Here is a 16,653-nt window from a genome sequence, read left to right as displayed (position 1 = left end):
GGTGGCATCAGACATTAAAGACAATGTTGAGGGCTTATTGTCAAGATTATCCAGAAGATTGGGATAAAGAATTCCATTTGTACTGTTTGCAATTAGGGATGCACCTAATGAGTCAACCAAATTTAGTACTTTTGAACTAATTTTTGGTCATGAGGTCGGAGGACCCACATAAATTGATTAAGTAAAAATTGGTGAGTGAGAAATCGGAAATTACATTATTGGATTACGTGTCAAATTTTAGGGAACAATTAAATAGAGCAGGTGAATTGGCTGGACAACATTTAAAAATTACACAAAATATGATGAAACGGGTAGCGGACAAGAAATCCAAAGGTCGTAATTTTGCCAGTGGAGATAAAGTTTTAGTATTGTTACCAGTGGTAGGTGAACCTTTAAAAGCAAGGTTTTGTGGACCTTATAAAATTGAAAGGAAATTAAGTTAGGTGAATTATGTGGTAAAAATTCCAGATAGATGGAAAACTCACCGAGTGTGTCATGTGAATATGCTTAAAAGGTACTTTGAAAGGGAAGGAGAGAAAAAGGAGGAGGATTTAATGATTCTAACTCAAAGTGACAAACCAAATCTAGATGACTGTGAATTTGACATACCTCAAATTAAATTGGAAAACGAGGATATTCTTAAAAATTGGGATCAATTGTTGAGTTACCTTCCAGAGGAAAAACGGACTGAAAGAGTTATTGATATCACGTGGGCAAGTTTGTAGAGATAAATTGGCAAGTACTAAAATGGCTATACATGATGTAGATGTGGGAAATGCTGTTCCAATCAAACAACATCCATACTGACTTAACCCTTTAGAATTGGCACAGGTTAACAAAGAGATTGAGAGTATGCTTAAAAATGGCATAATTGAAGTGGGTTGCAGCCAATGGAGCTCACCCATAGTGGTGGTACCAAAACCAGACGATACCCAACGGTTGTGTGTGGACTATAGAAAAGTTAATGCAGTTACAAGAACGGACTTTTATCCGATCGCACGTTTGCAGGATTGCATTGAGAAAGTGGGACAATCAGCTTTTATTTCCAAACTTGATTTACTTAAAGGTTACTGGCAGGTACCTTTATCCGAAAGGGCGAAGGAGATGTCAGCTTTTGTGACTCCAGATGGTATATACTAATTCAAAGTTATGCCATTTGGCATGAAAAATTCCCCAGCCCATTTCAACGGTTAACTAACAAAGTTGTTTCAGGATTACCCAATTGTTCGGTATACATCGACGATCTGGTAATTTTCAGCCAGACATGGAAAGAACATTTAAAACATCTGATGGAGTTATTCGGTCGACTTCAGGAGGCAGGTTTGGTGATAAACCTAGCCAAAAGTGAATTTGGAAAAGCCCAAGTTACTTTCCTTGGCCACACTATTGGACAGGGTCGAATGGTCACACAGGTTGTGAAACCAAGTTATTGAGGAGTTTCCGATACCCTCGACACGACGGTAAATGATGCGATTTCTTGGGATGAGTGGATTTGATCGAACATTGGTGAACAATGTTTGCAGCGTGGTTGCTCTACTGATGCACTTGTTGAAGAAACGTCTAAAATGTCAGTGGACAGCGGACTTTCAACAGGCATTAGACGGCCTGAAAGCTGTGATAACCAATGCTCATGTATTGGTGAATTGCAAGGGACTCGTGATCAGATTGAACAAAAGTATCTGACTTTAAAGAGAAATGCCCAGGCATAGAGAAATGGACAGATCGTGCAGAGACCTTCTTGTTCAAAGAGACTGTCAATCAAGAAGGATTTCAGTTGGAGGAAGAAAGAAAAATGAACTATATTATTATACCTGTTTGCATGTGGTGGTTTTTTGAAACGATAAAGTATATTAACTTAGTGTGCATTTCGTAAAAGATGGTGAAACGGTGAAAAATGAAACCAACTTGAAGTTGATGGTTTTGTTTTTTTTCTTGGGGGGAGGTGTCATGTGAGAGTACCATTATGAAATGGGTCTTTATAAATGGGTGTGTATATAAATATCTGCAGTGAGAGTACCTTCAAGAAATGGGTGTTTATTATTGCAGTGATGTCAGAGAGTGGGTGGAGCTGGGCTGTCTGTCAGCTTTTTACTTTCGTTTTAGGTTGTTTGCTGCAGGGTGTGTGTTAGTTTCATTTTCAGAGCTGGATAGCTGCAGTCACAGCCATAAGGCATATTAGAGTCTCTGTCATCTAAAGAATGTAAATCGATCCTTTGGTGATTTAAAACCAATAACTGCTCTCAGTAATGATTTTAACCTTTGGGTTATATTTTTTTGTAAGTCGTCTGTATGTTAAAAGGACAGCGTACGCATTACTTAGTGTTGTATTCTTTGGGGGTTGTATTTGAATTAATGGTTGCTAAGATGTTCACTGTATGTTTTAAAAAGGTTAACTTGAGTTCATAGAATAAACATTGTTTTGTTTCAAAAAATACTTTTCCATTTCTACTGTACCACACCTGTAGAGTGGGCCTTGTGCTCCCCATTCCACAATATATTAAAAATTGTGGGTCAGGTGAATTCCATGATAACTTTGGGGTTCTCTAAACCCTGGCCCATAACACCGGGAAAGAAGATTTGGGGAATAGGGATGTTGGCAATGAGGATCACTGGCGGGAGGTCAGTGAGAACAGGACTTGGAAAATAGGTCAATTGGAAGATGGCGAATGAGGTCTGGGGAGAGATGGAGATAAGATGGAAGTATGCAGGGAAATGGGGATCAGGTAATAGGAGGTCAGTGAGAGAAGGGAACTGTGTTTCAGGATATTGTGGCTCAAATGGGATGGGGTCCAGAATTTCTTGCTGTGTCAGGAACAGCAGCAGCAAAGTGTAAGTGGAATGAAAGAGGAGCAGCTGAGGAAGAAGCAGATGAAATCTGGGGAACCCTAGAGTGGTAAAAATTGTAACATTGTTCCTGCTGGCAAACAAATGGAAAACTAGGGGGCAGAAACTCACTGGAAGAATCACAGGGGAAAGGAAGAGGAATGTTGTTGAACCTAGAGCTATTAGACCCTAGGATCCATCACCATATGTGCCTTATTCAGGGAGAGATTAAAACTTAATTCAAAAGGAAAGAGGGTAAAATATTTCATGAGAATATAAAAGAATATGAGTGGAGTTACTCCACTCCATCCTGCAGCTTGTTACCCGCCACCCTTTCAGCTCAACCCCAACTCGGCGTCGGTCGCATGTGATCTGATCCGTCGGGAACTCGGCGTGACGGCAGCAGACTCGGTCCATAGTCGGGGGTGGGTCGGCAGGGGTGGAATTTATTCGGGATTGGGGGCACTGCAGGGGGGTGGTCCGGGGTGCGCGAGCCGGCCAAATGGGGGTACTATTTCACAGGCCGGATCTGCCAGCAGCCAGCACCATGTAGCACGGCGCGGCCGCTGCAAGCCGTCGTAGTGCGCATGCGTGGCCATGGACCTGGCAACTTAATGGGCTGTATCGGCAGCTAGAGCTGGGTGTGCTAAACTGCCGGCATGCTAGCACCCAGCAAAACGGGAAATTGGTGGCCGTTTAATGGCATATTTCTCTGGCGTAAAACACCACCGTTCTCACGTCGGCGTGGGGCCATAACCTCAAAAAGCGGAGAATCCAGCCCCAGGTTCTCTTTCCGAAGTAGAATCACTCCTGTTTGTGCTGGTGCTAGGAGCGGCGCCCATGAACAATTCACTCTCCCGAGCCATGCAAATCTATGCGTGGTGGGGAGCTGCCGGGATTCCCGATACCGAGGTCCGGCAGTTGGCCCACTTCCCACTCCACAATGCAAACCTTGCCCCACTGACAATGCAAATCCTGCCACCTCCCCCGCTGTCAAGTAGGGCATCCACCCCCCCCCCCCACGGGAATTTCTGAGTCCCACCCCATCGCCCCCTTGTACGCACACGAAGGTGATCCATTCAAAACCCCCCATCAGACCCACATATCAGAGACCCATATATCAGAGAGCCCCCATATCAGACCCTCATCAGCCCCCCCCCCCCCCGCCCATATCAGAGACTCTCCACATTTCAGAGATTCCCCCCCCCCCCATATCAAAGACATCCCCCCATCAATCACCCTTGCCTGGAAGCTAAAGAGCAGTCCAGATAGAAAGTGAAAAGACATTGCTTTTTCACTTACCTGTCCCTTACACCTGCTGTCTCACAGAGGTGTAGAAAGCAACAGCTGTTAGTTCATAGAAAGCCACGGAACATTGCTTTAAAACCCCTCAGACCCTTTTATCTGCAAGGCTTCTATTCACTTTCATAGATAAATAGTTTTTAGTAGTCTAGCTTTCACCGACAGCTGTCTGGATTGTTTATTTTTATTTCCCTTCCAGCTTGAATATATCTCAAGTACCCTGCTGTGAAGCTAACCACAATTTTTATAAACACCTAGCTATGATTTACAGGTCTCACCACATCAAAAGCGGCTTTCTATTGTGAAAAAAAGGAAGTGAAAGCACTTAATTGCTCGATGTTTAGCCTCGCAGATCAAAGGATCTAAGTCTTCTGATGTGTTTGGCTATCTATACCTCTGTCTGAGGCAGCAGGTGTAAGGGGCAGGTAAGTGAAAAACCAGTGATTTTCACTGTTCCTGCCTGGACTGCTCTTTAGCTTCTAGACCAAGGGTGACTGATGGGGGGGGAGGGTCTCTGATATGGGGGTCTATGATGTAGCGATCTGATGGGGGAGGTTGCTGGCATGATGGGGTCTCTGATTTGGGGAGGTCTCTGATATGGGGAGGTTTCTGATCGAGGGTGTCTGATGGAGTGGGGGGGGGGTAGATGTGTAGGCAGGATTCATGTTCTGGGGTTGGGAGAGTCCTCCGATGGACTTTGGGGACACCTATGTTAAATGCTTACCCCTTGGCTCACTGCGAGGTCCTTGGCGTCAGGACCAATCTGGAAAATACTTCCACCGATCCACACCCGTGTGATTCCCAGCTGGAAGGCCGGAGCATCATGGAGGCATAGAGAATTTGGATGTAAATGGGTTCAATAACCGGCGAGGAGCGTGTAGCTCGCTGCCGCTGGGGGACTGGAACATCAGAATGGGACGACACCCGTTTTTTTGCTTTGACACAAGATTCTCCGCCACACCGGGAGCTCGGCTCCGCTCCCGGTGGTGGAGAAGCCACCCTTTCATATTAAACATGGCATCAATCGAGGACCTTGAAACTTTGGGCATTGCAGGAGAAATGGTTCCAGGATGAATATTAATGGTTATTTTGTAGAATATCAGGGGATTACACCTATTACTGTCAGTGAATAAAACTGCTGTTGGTTTTGAGATTATCTAATTATAAATATTACTATTATTTACCAGTTAATATTCGTTCATAAATGCCAGCATGTTTTATTTGATTTGAGTCAGGCTTGCTGGCCTGTCGTTTCCTGTTTTCTCTCTCCCTTTCTTGAGTAGCGGCATTATATTTCCTAACTTCCGGAGCGCAATTCTCCAAAATGGAGACTAAGTATTTGCGCCGTCGTGAACGCCTTTGTGGTTCACGATGGCATGAAACGGGTGCGGGGACAACCGATTGCACAGGGGCCCAGCATGCCGCTCCAGCCTTACATCCTGGCGCGGACTGGGGGCGGCGCCAACCCACGCATGCGCAGTGGCGAAGCGGCAACCGACGCATGCGCGGTACACTCGTGGAACGCACCGGCCCCGACGCAACATGGTGTGGGGGTTCTGGGGCCGGATGTGGAACAAAGTAGGCCGGGGGGGGGGGGAAGGGGAAAGGCCGGCCCGCTGATCGGTGAGCCCCGATCGCGGGCCAGACCCCATCGGAGGCCCCCCCACCCCCGCCCGCCCGGTGAAGGAGCGCTTATCCCTGCCCCACAGGCTGCGCCCCCTCACCCTTCGTACAGAGTTCCCGCCGGCAGCGCCCAGTGGGGAACGGCGCTGACGGGACTGTGCCGTTGCCGCCCGGCCGCTCAGCCCATCCAGGCTGGAGAATCGGCAGCCCCACCGCGGACAGCAGCCCGCGACCGGTGCCGCGCCGAACGCGCAAATGGTGCCGATTCTCTGCACCTCGGAGAACCGCGTGCTGGCGTCGGGGCGGCGTGGCCCAATTGCGGCGATTCTCCGGCCCGGCGCGGGGCTGGGAGAATCGCGCCCCCGGTCTATCTGGAACTCTCGGAAATTTTGGAAGACTTTCGCCAGTATATCCATCCGCTATCTCTGTAACCTTCTCTTGGGACTCTCTGGTGTCGCCCATCAGGTCCCAGGGATCTATTAGATTTTAGTCCCTTATATTGCTCCAGTACTTGTTTTCTACAGATTATTTTAATTTCCTTACCCTTATTAAAACCCATGTTACCTTTATTTCTGGTATGCAGCTTGTATTTATTGCCCATCCCTAATTTTTTTGAGGTGCATTTTTAAGAGTCAACCACATTGTTGTGGATCTGGAGTCACACGTAGGCCAGACTTCCTGGCAGATTTCCTTCCCTAACAGGGCTTTAGTGATGGATTTTTACCAAGGTCATTAAGACTTTTTGTTCCAGATTTTAAACAAAAATCCAAATTTGCCATTAGCCGTGGTGGGATTCGAAACCAGGTCCCCAGAGCATTATGCTAGGTCTCTGGGTTACCAGTCCAGTGACAACACCCCCATACCACTACCTCCCTCGCCCAGAGAGTCCGGCTCCCTGTGCCAGGTGTGGTGCTCTAATCTACCGGCCGCGCTGGCGCTGCTCAGTTTCTGCGACGGCCGCCATGTGCTTCGCTGCGGCCCAGCTTCAAATATCACGTGCCCAGACAAGCGTGTCGGCTTCCCGCTCTGGGGTGTGACCGCGCAGGCGCAGTGCCACCTCGAGCCGCTGACCTTGTTTTTGTCGGGATAACGGCCGTTTGTAACGGCGAGCGCGCGAGAGTAACGGCCGAGTGAGTGACTAACTAACTAATAACAACCTTCTAGAAATAATGATAGTAAATGCAGCTGGCTATGTGAGTGCGGCGTGTGCACTCTGAGCAGAGTAGCTTCGGTCAAATGTCAGGTAACATTCGCCTTTGATGCAACACCTCTTTCTCTTTGAAAACTTTACAATGTTTTGTGGGTGTACTATCATAGTCCAGTCTTATGTCAGTAAGTATGGTTTTGTATTGATGTATGCATTTTACACGGAGAGGCAAGCATGTTGTATAGTCAGAGACTCGGCCTTGTTCGAAAGATACGACCATTTAATGTCACCTTTAGAAACTACTATAATGTATATTGCACACCAGATTTCCTTTTCAGGAATGCTTGGTCTCCGTGGAAAAAAATGTGACGTTTGGTGCATTTTATGGGAATGCGGAGTACACTTAGTATACAGATATTTTATAATGTAGTACTTTGTGTTCAGGGAAATCACACTGCACAATTAAAGCATATTGAAAACGCTATGGCCAATTATAAAGACATCCATCAGATCCTACTCCTTTCCCAGACTTCTTTGTTCTGAGACTTTTTATTTAAATAACCCGTGCCTTAACCAATAAATCTTCCATGGCTTTCTTAAAATCCATGTTTACCTTGATACACTTGCTCTCAGCACTAAGGTTTCCCCAAGAATTTCAGTCTGGAATGACCTAGCCTGTCTTTCCCAATTTTGCCAATTCCATGTTATAAATTTGATTGAGACGATTTGAAAATAACTGGTTTATAATTTCCGGTACTTGGATTTAACCAACTATAGGATTTAACCAGTGGTAGTATATCATCAAGTTAATGGAAGGCAATGTTGAGTAATTGTATCCTTGAACATTGCTTTAACATCAGTATTGTAGCCACTTAATTTCTACATTTTATTTACCACATGTATGTGTGGTGAATGTACAGTGCTGATAATTCACCAGTGCATTTGTGTCTTGTTCTGCTGTTGTGTTATGTTGTTAACCCTGTGGGCTCCACCTATGGGCCATTGTGTGGCATCACCCACGGGGGATATGTTGGGGCATGTAAGGGCTCCGCTCATGGCTCCTCCCCTTGAAAGGAAGTATAAACAGCAGCTGACCTGCAGACAGTTCCCAGTAATGTACCAGTCGCAGGCAGGCACTGTTCTAAGCTGATTAAAACCACGGTTTACTTTTCCTCGTGTCTTTGAGTGAATTGATGGTCGCATCAATTTAATCAGCTTAAATACAACTATGGAATCAGCCCTCAAACCTAACAGACTGGAACTCGATCTGCAGGCCGCAGAGGTGAAAGAGAATTTTTCGCACTGGCTTCGATGCTTCAAGGCCTATCTCGCTGCTTTGTCCACGCCATCCGTCACTGATGAACAGAAGCTGAGCCTCCTCCACGCACGGGTGAGCCATCGCGTTTCTGTTCAGCTCGACGAGGCCGCCTCTTATGCAGGTACCCTCGCGATGCTCGAATGCCTCTACGTACGGCCTGTGAACGAGGTCTACGCGTGATACATCTTAACCACTCACCACCAGCGCCCCGAGGAGTCGCTAGATGACTACCTACGCAACCTCAAAGCCCTCACGCAACTAATTACCAGGCCGTTGCGGCCACTCAGCACATGGAGCTCGCCATCCGAGATGGCTACGTGGCGCGAGTCCGGTCGAATTATGTGAGACAGCGTCTGCTCGAAAAAGGGGCCCAGGACCTGGACGACACGGTAAAGTTAGCCACCTCACTGGAGGTTGCCTTTCAGAGCCTTGCCTCGTTCCCGGCCGACCACGCGACTCCCTCATAGGCCCCCGACCAGAGACTACCCCAGGCCTGTGCCGCGCGGCCGCCCACCCATCGTGGGTGGCTACCCTGCTATTTTTGCGGCCAGTCTCAACACCCCCGACAGCACTGCCTGGCCCGCAACGCAAACTGCAGCAGCTGCGGGCGAAAAGGACACTTCGCCAAGGTCTGCCTGGCCAGGTCTAAGAACTCTAACTCACAGACCTTATCCTCAGACTCACAGGCCCGCAGACCCCGCAATGGCGCAGCATGTCTGCCGACTCCACCTCCTCACAGCACGTGCGACTCACGGGGGCCGCCATCTTGGCCATCCTCCCCCACGCAGCCGGCCACGCTCGACCAACGGGAGCCGCCATCTGTCACGCCGCTCGACGCGTACGCTCCACATGGACAGTCATCGCGGGGCCGACCAGCATCTCCGACCACGCCGCCAGCTACCCGCAACTCAGCGTGCTCACCCTGGACCATTCGCGACCTAAGCACCTCCGGAGCTCCATGATGGCCATCCGGGTTAACGGGCACGAGACGCCTTGCCTCTTTGACTCCGAGAGCACAGAGAGCTTCATTCATCCGGACATGGTAGGACGCTGCTCGCTCCCAATTTTCCCGACGCAACAAACCATCTCCCTCGCCTCTGGGTCGCACTCGGTGCAAATCTAAAGGTGCACTACTGCAACCCTAGCGATACAGGGCGCTGAGTACGCTAATTTTAAACTATATGTGCGCCCAGACCTCTGCGCTCCTCTCCTACTGGGACTTGACTTCTAATGTAACCTCAGGAGCATAACTCTGAAGATTGGGGGGGCCCTGCCCCCACTCTATGCAGCCTCGCGACTCTAAAAGTCGACGCTCCCCCTCTCTTCGCAAACCTCACTGCCGACTGCAAGCCAGCCACCACCAGAAGCAGGCGGTATAGCATGCAGGACAGGATGTTCATTCGGTCCGAGGTCCAGCGTCTCTTGCGGGAGGAAGTGGCCAGCAATAGCCCCTGGAGAGCTCAGGTGGTGGTCGTCAAGACCGGGGAAAGGTTCTGGATGGTGGTTAATTACAGCCAAACCATTATACGCAACTCGATGCGTGCCTCCTTCGCGACTGGTACAAGGTGAGTGCGCTGAGTTGCGGGTAGCCGGTGGCGTGGTCGGAGTTGCTGGGGCGGCCCCGTCACCATCTGCGGCCATGATCAGCAGGACCACGACGCCAACCTCCACCGATTTCTCCAAACCGCCCAAAAACTCAATCTCACAACAAGGAGAAATGCGTTTTCTGCACGACCAGACTAGCCATCCTCGACTACGTCGTCGAGAACGGGGTCCTAGGGCCCGACCCTGACCGTATACGCCTCCTCCTGCAACTCCCTCTCCCTCACTGTCCCAAGGCCCTGAAGAGGTGCCTTGGGGTCTTCTCCTATTATGCCCAGTGGGTCCCCCAGTATGCGGACAAAGCCCGCCCACTAATCAAGGCCACCATTTTTCCACTGAGGCCCACCAGCACTTCAGCTGCATCAAGGCGGACATCGCCAAAGTCGCGATGCATGCGGTGGATGAGTCCGCCCCCTTCCAGGTGGAGAGTGACGCATCAGAGGTCGCTCTCGCCGCCACCCTCAACCAAGCAGGCAGACCGGTAGCGTTCTTTTCACGCACCCTCACCACCTCTGAAATCCGACACTCCTCGGATGAAAAAGAAGCCCAAGCCATCGTGGAAGCCGTGCGGCACTGGAGGCACTACCTCGCTGGTAGGAGGTTTACCCTCGTCACCAACCAACGATCGGTAGCCTTCATGTTCGACAATACGCAGCGGGGCAAAATCAAGAACGATACGATCTTGAGGTGGAGGATCGAACTCTCCACCTATAACTACGAATATAGTATATCGTCCTGGGAAGCTCGATGAGCCCCCAGATGCCCTGTCCCGCTGCACATGTGCCAGCGCGCAAGATGACCGACTACGGGCTATCCACGATGACCTCTGCCACCCGGGGGTCACCCGGCTCGCCTATTATATCAAGGCCCGCAACCTGCCCTACTCCACCGAGGCGGTCAGAGCTATGACCAGGGACTGCAAAATCTGTGCGGAGTGTAAACCACACTTCTATCGACCGGATAAGGCCCACCTGGTAAAGGCATCCCGGCCCTTTTAATGCCTCCGTATCGATTTCAAAGGGCCCCTCCCCTCCAATAACCGCAATACATATTTCCTCAACATTATAGATGAGATCTCCCGCTTCCCATTTGCCATCCCCAGCCCCGATATGACCACTCCCATTGTAAATAAAGCCCTGCATAGTGTCTTCATCCTGTTTGGTTTTCCCAGTTATGTCCACAGTGACCGGGGCTCGTCGCTCATGAGCGACGAACCCGATGCGCTCCACTCTATCCGGTCCCTCCTTTGCACGGCCACAAACCAGACTCCTCATGACCGCTTAGTTCTCCTCCGAAAACATGTTCGGAGCCATAAGACCAACCCTCTGGTAGAGAGGGTCCAGCTCCTACACTCCAACCCCCAATATGCTTATGTCGAACACCCCGATGGCCGACAAGATACCGTCTCCCTCCGTGACCTGGCGGCCGCAGGCTCCACCACCACCGCAACCCCCACACTATATCCCGTCCAACCTACCATGTCCAGCGCCCCCACCCCTATATGGCTCCCGCGCTCCCTCCCGCCCGCCACACCGGTCCACAGCAATGAAGCTCCAGAAGAGACGCTCCCAGAGTCCACGCCTGTGCCCGCACCGGGCCCACTTCCACAGCCACCCGGACCGGCTGCAACACCAGTGCTTCGATCATCGCAGCGCAGGATCCGTGCGCCGGACCGCCTGAACCTATGAGCCCGTCACCCCCGCCGGACTTCATTTTTTTAACAGGAGGTGAATGTATAGTGCTAATAATTCACCAGTGCATTTGTATCATGTTCTACAGTTGTGTTATGTTGTTAAACCTGTGGGCTCCACCTATGGGCCATTGTGTGGCATCACCAACAGAGGGATATGTTGGGGCATGTACAGGCTCTGCACATGGCTCCTCCCCTTGAAAGGAAGTATAAAGAGCAGCTGACCTGCAGGCGGTTCCCAGTATTGTACCAGTCGCAGGCAGGCACTGTTCGAAGCTGATTAAAACTGCGGTTTACTTCTCCTCGTGTCTTTGAGTGAATTGATGGTCGCATCAGTATGTAAGAGTAAAAGTTCATAAAAATAACTTGTTTTCTTCTGTATTTGTTTGGACCATCGCCAAGCCCACCATTTAGTTGGATTTATTAGAAGCATTTAACAATCACCCCCTTCCAGATTGTGTTTGGTGCTTGCATGTCTCAGTTGAGAAGATAACATTGTTTTGTTGTTCATGTGTTTCGTAGAAGGTAGAATCTAGTGCAATCTACAGAATTAATGATTGAAATGTATATTCACCATTACGGCTATTTACCCAGCTATCTACAGATTTGCAAAGGTCAGTTGAGATGTGGGTGACCGTTTTATGATCCATTCACAGCGGACCTAAATTTCCAGCCTAACATCCAATGGTTCCTGTAATCAATGCAGAGTTTTCACTGAACTATTCATAAAATATTTCCACTTACCTGGTGACCTATTGGCACAGGACAGTTTGCCTTCAAGAAACATAATGGGGGGCGATTCTCCGATATGGAGGCCAAGTGTTTAACACGACGGCGCGAACAGGGCCCGGGCATGACCTATTCTGGCCCCCAGAACCTGCTCATCCGGGCCACTCCAGGGGTGATTACATTAGTAAATAGGGATTTGGTATTTTAAAACAACTTTAATATGACTACCATATTAAACTCTTTAACGTCACACCCAAAAAGAACAGCTTGTAATTACCCCTTAAACAGTACTACTCAATTTCCCATTAAACAACAAGCAAAGAAACCTACAGCTCTCAATTTTAATATTTGTTTTACAGAACAGATTTTTGGCTCCTGTTAAAACCCCTTCAGACTCTGGATGGATGTGTTCAAAGAGCTGCTTCAACTGGGTTGTTCCAGCCTCCTTGTCTTCAGACAAGGTTGCTCTGCATAAAATATTACTTTTTTTTCACCTATCCTACTGGAAACAAAATCTGCCTTTACTTGTGGAGTCTGTAGTAGCCAGATCTTCAAAAGCTTTCTCAAAATGTCTCTCAGCTTCACCCTGCACAGACCTCACCTCCCCAAGCTGCAAAACAAATTAACTTGCCAGCAACTGAAAGTACATCAATTCCCCAGGGACTGCCCCCAGTCGAACCACAGTGCATTATCCCAGACTGAAAAACACATCCCTCTATCAATTTCACCTCCTGGCTGCTAAATAATAATCTTTATAGTCACAAGTAAGCTCTCAGGTCCTGCACAACATAATTATTTTTTTTAAAAATATGACCACTGCAGTCAAACACCCAATAATTCCATGTTTTTTAATAAACATTTTATTGAGGTATTTATGGTTTTATAACAGTAACAGAAGAAATAGTGTACATACAATTATAAACATAGTGCAAAAGCCATCTTCCCAAATCCAAACTGCCCCAGTACCTCCCACAAATAATCCCATTCCACCCGATCAAATGCCTTCTCTGCGTCCATTGCGACCACTACCTCTACGTCCCTACCCTCTGGGGGCATCATAATCACATTCAGCAGCCTTCTTAGGTTGGCCGCCAACTGCCTCCCCTTAACAAATCCAGTCTGATCCTCCCCAATCACTTCCGGAACACAGTCTTCAACCCTTGAGGACAAGATCTTAGCCAACAATTTGGCGTCTACATTTAGTAGGGAGATTGGTCTGTAGGACCTGCATAGCGCCGGGTCCTTATCCCGCTTCAGGATCAATGAGATAGTGGCCTGTGACATCGTCGGGGGAAGCCCCTCTCTCTCCCTTGCCTCATCAAATGTCCTCATCAGCAATGACCCCAGTATCCCAGAGATCTTTTTGTAAACTCCACGGGGTACCCATCCGGTCCCGGGGCTTACCCAACTGCATGGCCTTCAGTCCATCTGCTATCTCTTCCAACCCGATCGGGGCCCCCAGCCCTTCTACCAACCCTTTATCAACCTTCAGGAACTCCAGCCTGATCCCCCTGCGGCCCAGCTGGGGGTTCCGACTCATACAGCCTGCTGTAAAACTCCTTAAACGCCTTATTAACCCCTGCTGAATCTCCGACCAGGTTCCAATCCCTGTCCCTTACTTTCCCAATTTCCCTGGCCGCCTCCCGCTTTCTAAGCTGCTGCGCAAGCATTCTACTGGCCTTCTCCCCATATTCATAGATCGCCCCCCTCGCCTTCCTCAGCTTCTCCACCGCCTTCCCTGCAGTCAACAAGCCAAACTCCGCCTGTAGCCTCCGTCGTTCCCTTAGAAGCCCTGCCTCTGGGGTCTCGGCATACCTCCTGTCGACCTGTAGTATTTCTTTATCAGTCGGTCTGTCTCTGCTCTGACTGCCTTCTCCCTGTGGGCCCATATCGAGATCAGCTCACCTCTAACCACCGCCTTCAGCGCCTCCCAGACCACTGCAGCCGAAACTTCCCCCGTGTCGTTGACGTCCAGATAGTTCTGGATACATTGTCAGCCACCCGCCCACACACCACCTCATCAACTAAAAGTCCTTCGTCCAGCCTCCAGTACGGGCACTGGCTACCCTCCTTGCTCACCTGTAGGTCAACCCAGTGTGGGGCATGATCCGAGATCGTGATCACTGAATACTCAGTGTCCACTACCCCCGTCAGTAAAGCCCTATTCAGGATACAAAAAGTCAAACCGGGAGTACACTTTATGCACGTAAGGAGGCTAAATGGGCCAGTTAAGAGGGCATGCGTATTTGTGCATTTGAGGGGACAGAAGATGGACGTGGCAATGTTGCAGGAGACACACCTTCGAGTAACTGACCAGGTCAGGCTAAGGAAGGGATGGGTCAGGCAGGTTTTCCACTCGTGGCTGGGCTATAAGACTAGAGGGAGTAGAAGGAAAACTCCTTCACTCTCAGCCGCACAAATCTCCATGGGTCCAACCCCCCCCTTCTGCTCCATAAACCCCTTTAGCTCCTTTGCCATTGCCGGCACTCTGCCTGTCCTTGAACTAGACCGGTCTAGCCCTGGGTTAATGACTGTGTTGAAGTACCCCCCCCCATGACCAGCTTATACGAATCCAGGTCTGGGATCTTCCTCCGCATCCTTCGTATGAACTCCACATCATCCCAATTTGGCACGTACACATTCACGAGTACCACCGGCAGCCCCTCCAGCTTCACACTGACCATAATGTACTGACCCCCCACATCCGCAACTATTCTTCCCGCCTCGAATGACACTCGTTATTAATCAGGAATGCGACCCCTCTAGCCTTAGAGCCCAGCCCCGAGTGGAAAACCTGCCTGACCCATCCCTTCCGTAGCCTGACCTGGTCAGTTACTCTTAAGGTGTGTCTCCTGCAACATTGCCACGTCCATCTTCTGTCCCATCAAATGCACAAATACGCATGCCCTCTTAACTGGCCCATTTAGCCTCCGTATGTTCCATGTGATCAGCCTGGTTGGGGGGCTTCCCGCCCCCCTCTCGCCGATCAGCCATCACCTTTCTTGGGCCAATATCCAGCCCGTGCCCCACACATCTGCAGGCCCGGCAGCCTCCGCCCCCGACCTCCCTGTTATCCCGCAGCAGAAGTCCCGCGTCCCGCACCCCCCCCCCCCCCACCCAGTAAAGGCAGTATCCACATAACCCCCTTCAACAAGCATAACATCTGTTCACCCCCCCCCCCCCCCCACTGTGCTTCCGTGAGCTAGCTCATCCAGCTAGCTTTGTGGCCCCCGGCCATGGCGCCAGACATTTTCCCACCTATTGTCCTATTGTTCCCCCCCCCCGCTCGGACCCACACATATGCAAACGTAAACAATCCCAACCCAATTGCCCAGAAGAAACACAAAGAAAATCAAAAAGAAGATCCAACATCTACCATTCACACCTCCATTCCCCATCAGTGCAAATGCAAATTTTAACTCCCGCAGCTCGTCCGTAGACCCCAAATCAATACAGAAGGCATTACCAGTATCGTCCAAAAAACCAAAAACTTTTTCTTTTGAAAAAACATGAACTCTGCAGCAAAGTTCAATCCAAACTCCTAAGTCCGCTACCAGCCTTTTCCTTCTCGCGAAGTCCATCTCTTCCTCGGGTGACCCGAAGTAGAAATGCTGCTCTTTGTGGGTGACCCAGACAGGTCGGATGCAGCAGTCCAAATTTTACCTTCTTCTTAAAAAGGGTCGATTTTATCTGATTGAACCCTGCTCTACTCCTGGCCACGTCTGCGCTCAGATCCTGATATATACGCAGGACGCTGTTCTCCCATTTACAGCTCTGTGTCTGCCTGGCCCACCATAGAATGCACTCCTTGTCCAGGTACCTGTGGAATCTCACCACCATTGCTCTCGGGGGGGGGGGGGGGGGTTGCCATTATCAACGTTCCCAGACTGGTGCCCCTACATGAAGCTGCCTTCATCCGCTCTCAAACCACCCCACCACCCACTTCCTTATCATGGCTATGTTAGCCGCCCAATAATAATCACTGAAATTCGGTAGGGCAAGCCTCCCTCCCCCCGATTCCGCTCGAGCATCACCGTCACTCGTGGGGACTTACCCGCCCACACAAAGCCCAGGATTATTTTGTTAACCCTCTTAAAAAAGGACCGAAGGATGAAAATTGGGAGACATTGAAATACGAATAAAAATCTCGGAAGGACCGTCATTTTGACCGTCTGCACTCTCCCAGCCAACGACAGCGGGAGCGCATCCCATCTCTGAAACTCGATCTTCATCTGTTCAACCAACCGGGACAAGTTCAACTTGTGTAACCGGCCCCAGTCGCGCACCACTTGTATCCATAAGTACTTGAAACTGTCCCCTACCGACCTAACCGACTGCTCCCTCAGTCGACCCTCTTGACCCCTCGCCTAGATTACAAACATCTCACTCTTTGTCATATTCAGTTTATACCCCGAAAAC

General features: G+C 49.7%; 1 protein-coding gene across 3 annotated transcripts in view; it reads left to right on the top strand.

Moving 5' to 3' along the window:
* The first annotated feature begins 6,811 nt into the window (after positions 1-6,811).
* The window catches only part of adad1 (adenosine deaminase domain containing 1 (testis-specific)), a 241,000-nt gene continuing 231,158 nt past the window's right edge, over positions 6,812-16,653 (top strand). For 2 of the 3 annotated variants that reach the window (XM_072495707.1, XM_072495704.1), the window contains exon 1: positions 6,834-6,991. The gene's annotated coding sequence lies outside the window, so the exon portion shown is untranslated. Of the gene's footprint in view, positions 6,992-16,653 lie in introns of all 3 variants that reach the window. The other variant, XM_072495706.1, reaches the window with a different exon arrangement.

Source organism: Scyliorhinus torazame, chromosome 3 (assembly GCF_047496885.1).
Source record: "Scyliorhinus torazame isolate Kashiwa2021f chromosome 3, sScyTor2.1, whole genome shotgun sequence".
NCBI classification, from domain to species: domain Eukaryota; kingdom Metazoa; phylum Chordata; class Chondrichthyes; order Carcharhiniformes; family Scyliorhinidae; genus Scyliorhinus; species Scyliorhinus torazame.
The sequence above is the reverse complement of the archived record's forward strand: the minus strand, read 5'-3'. Positions and strand labels throughout refer to the sequence as shown.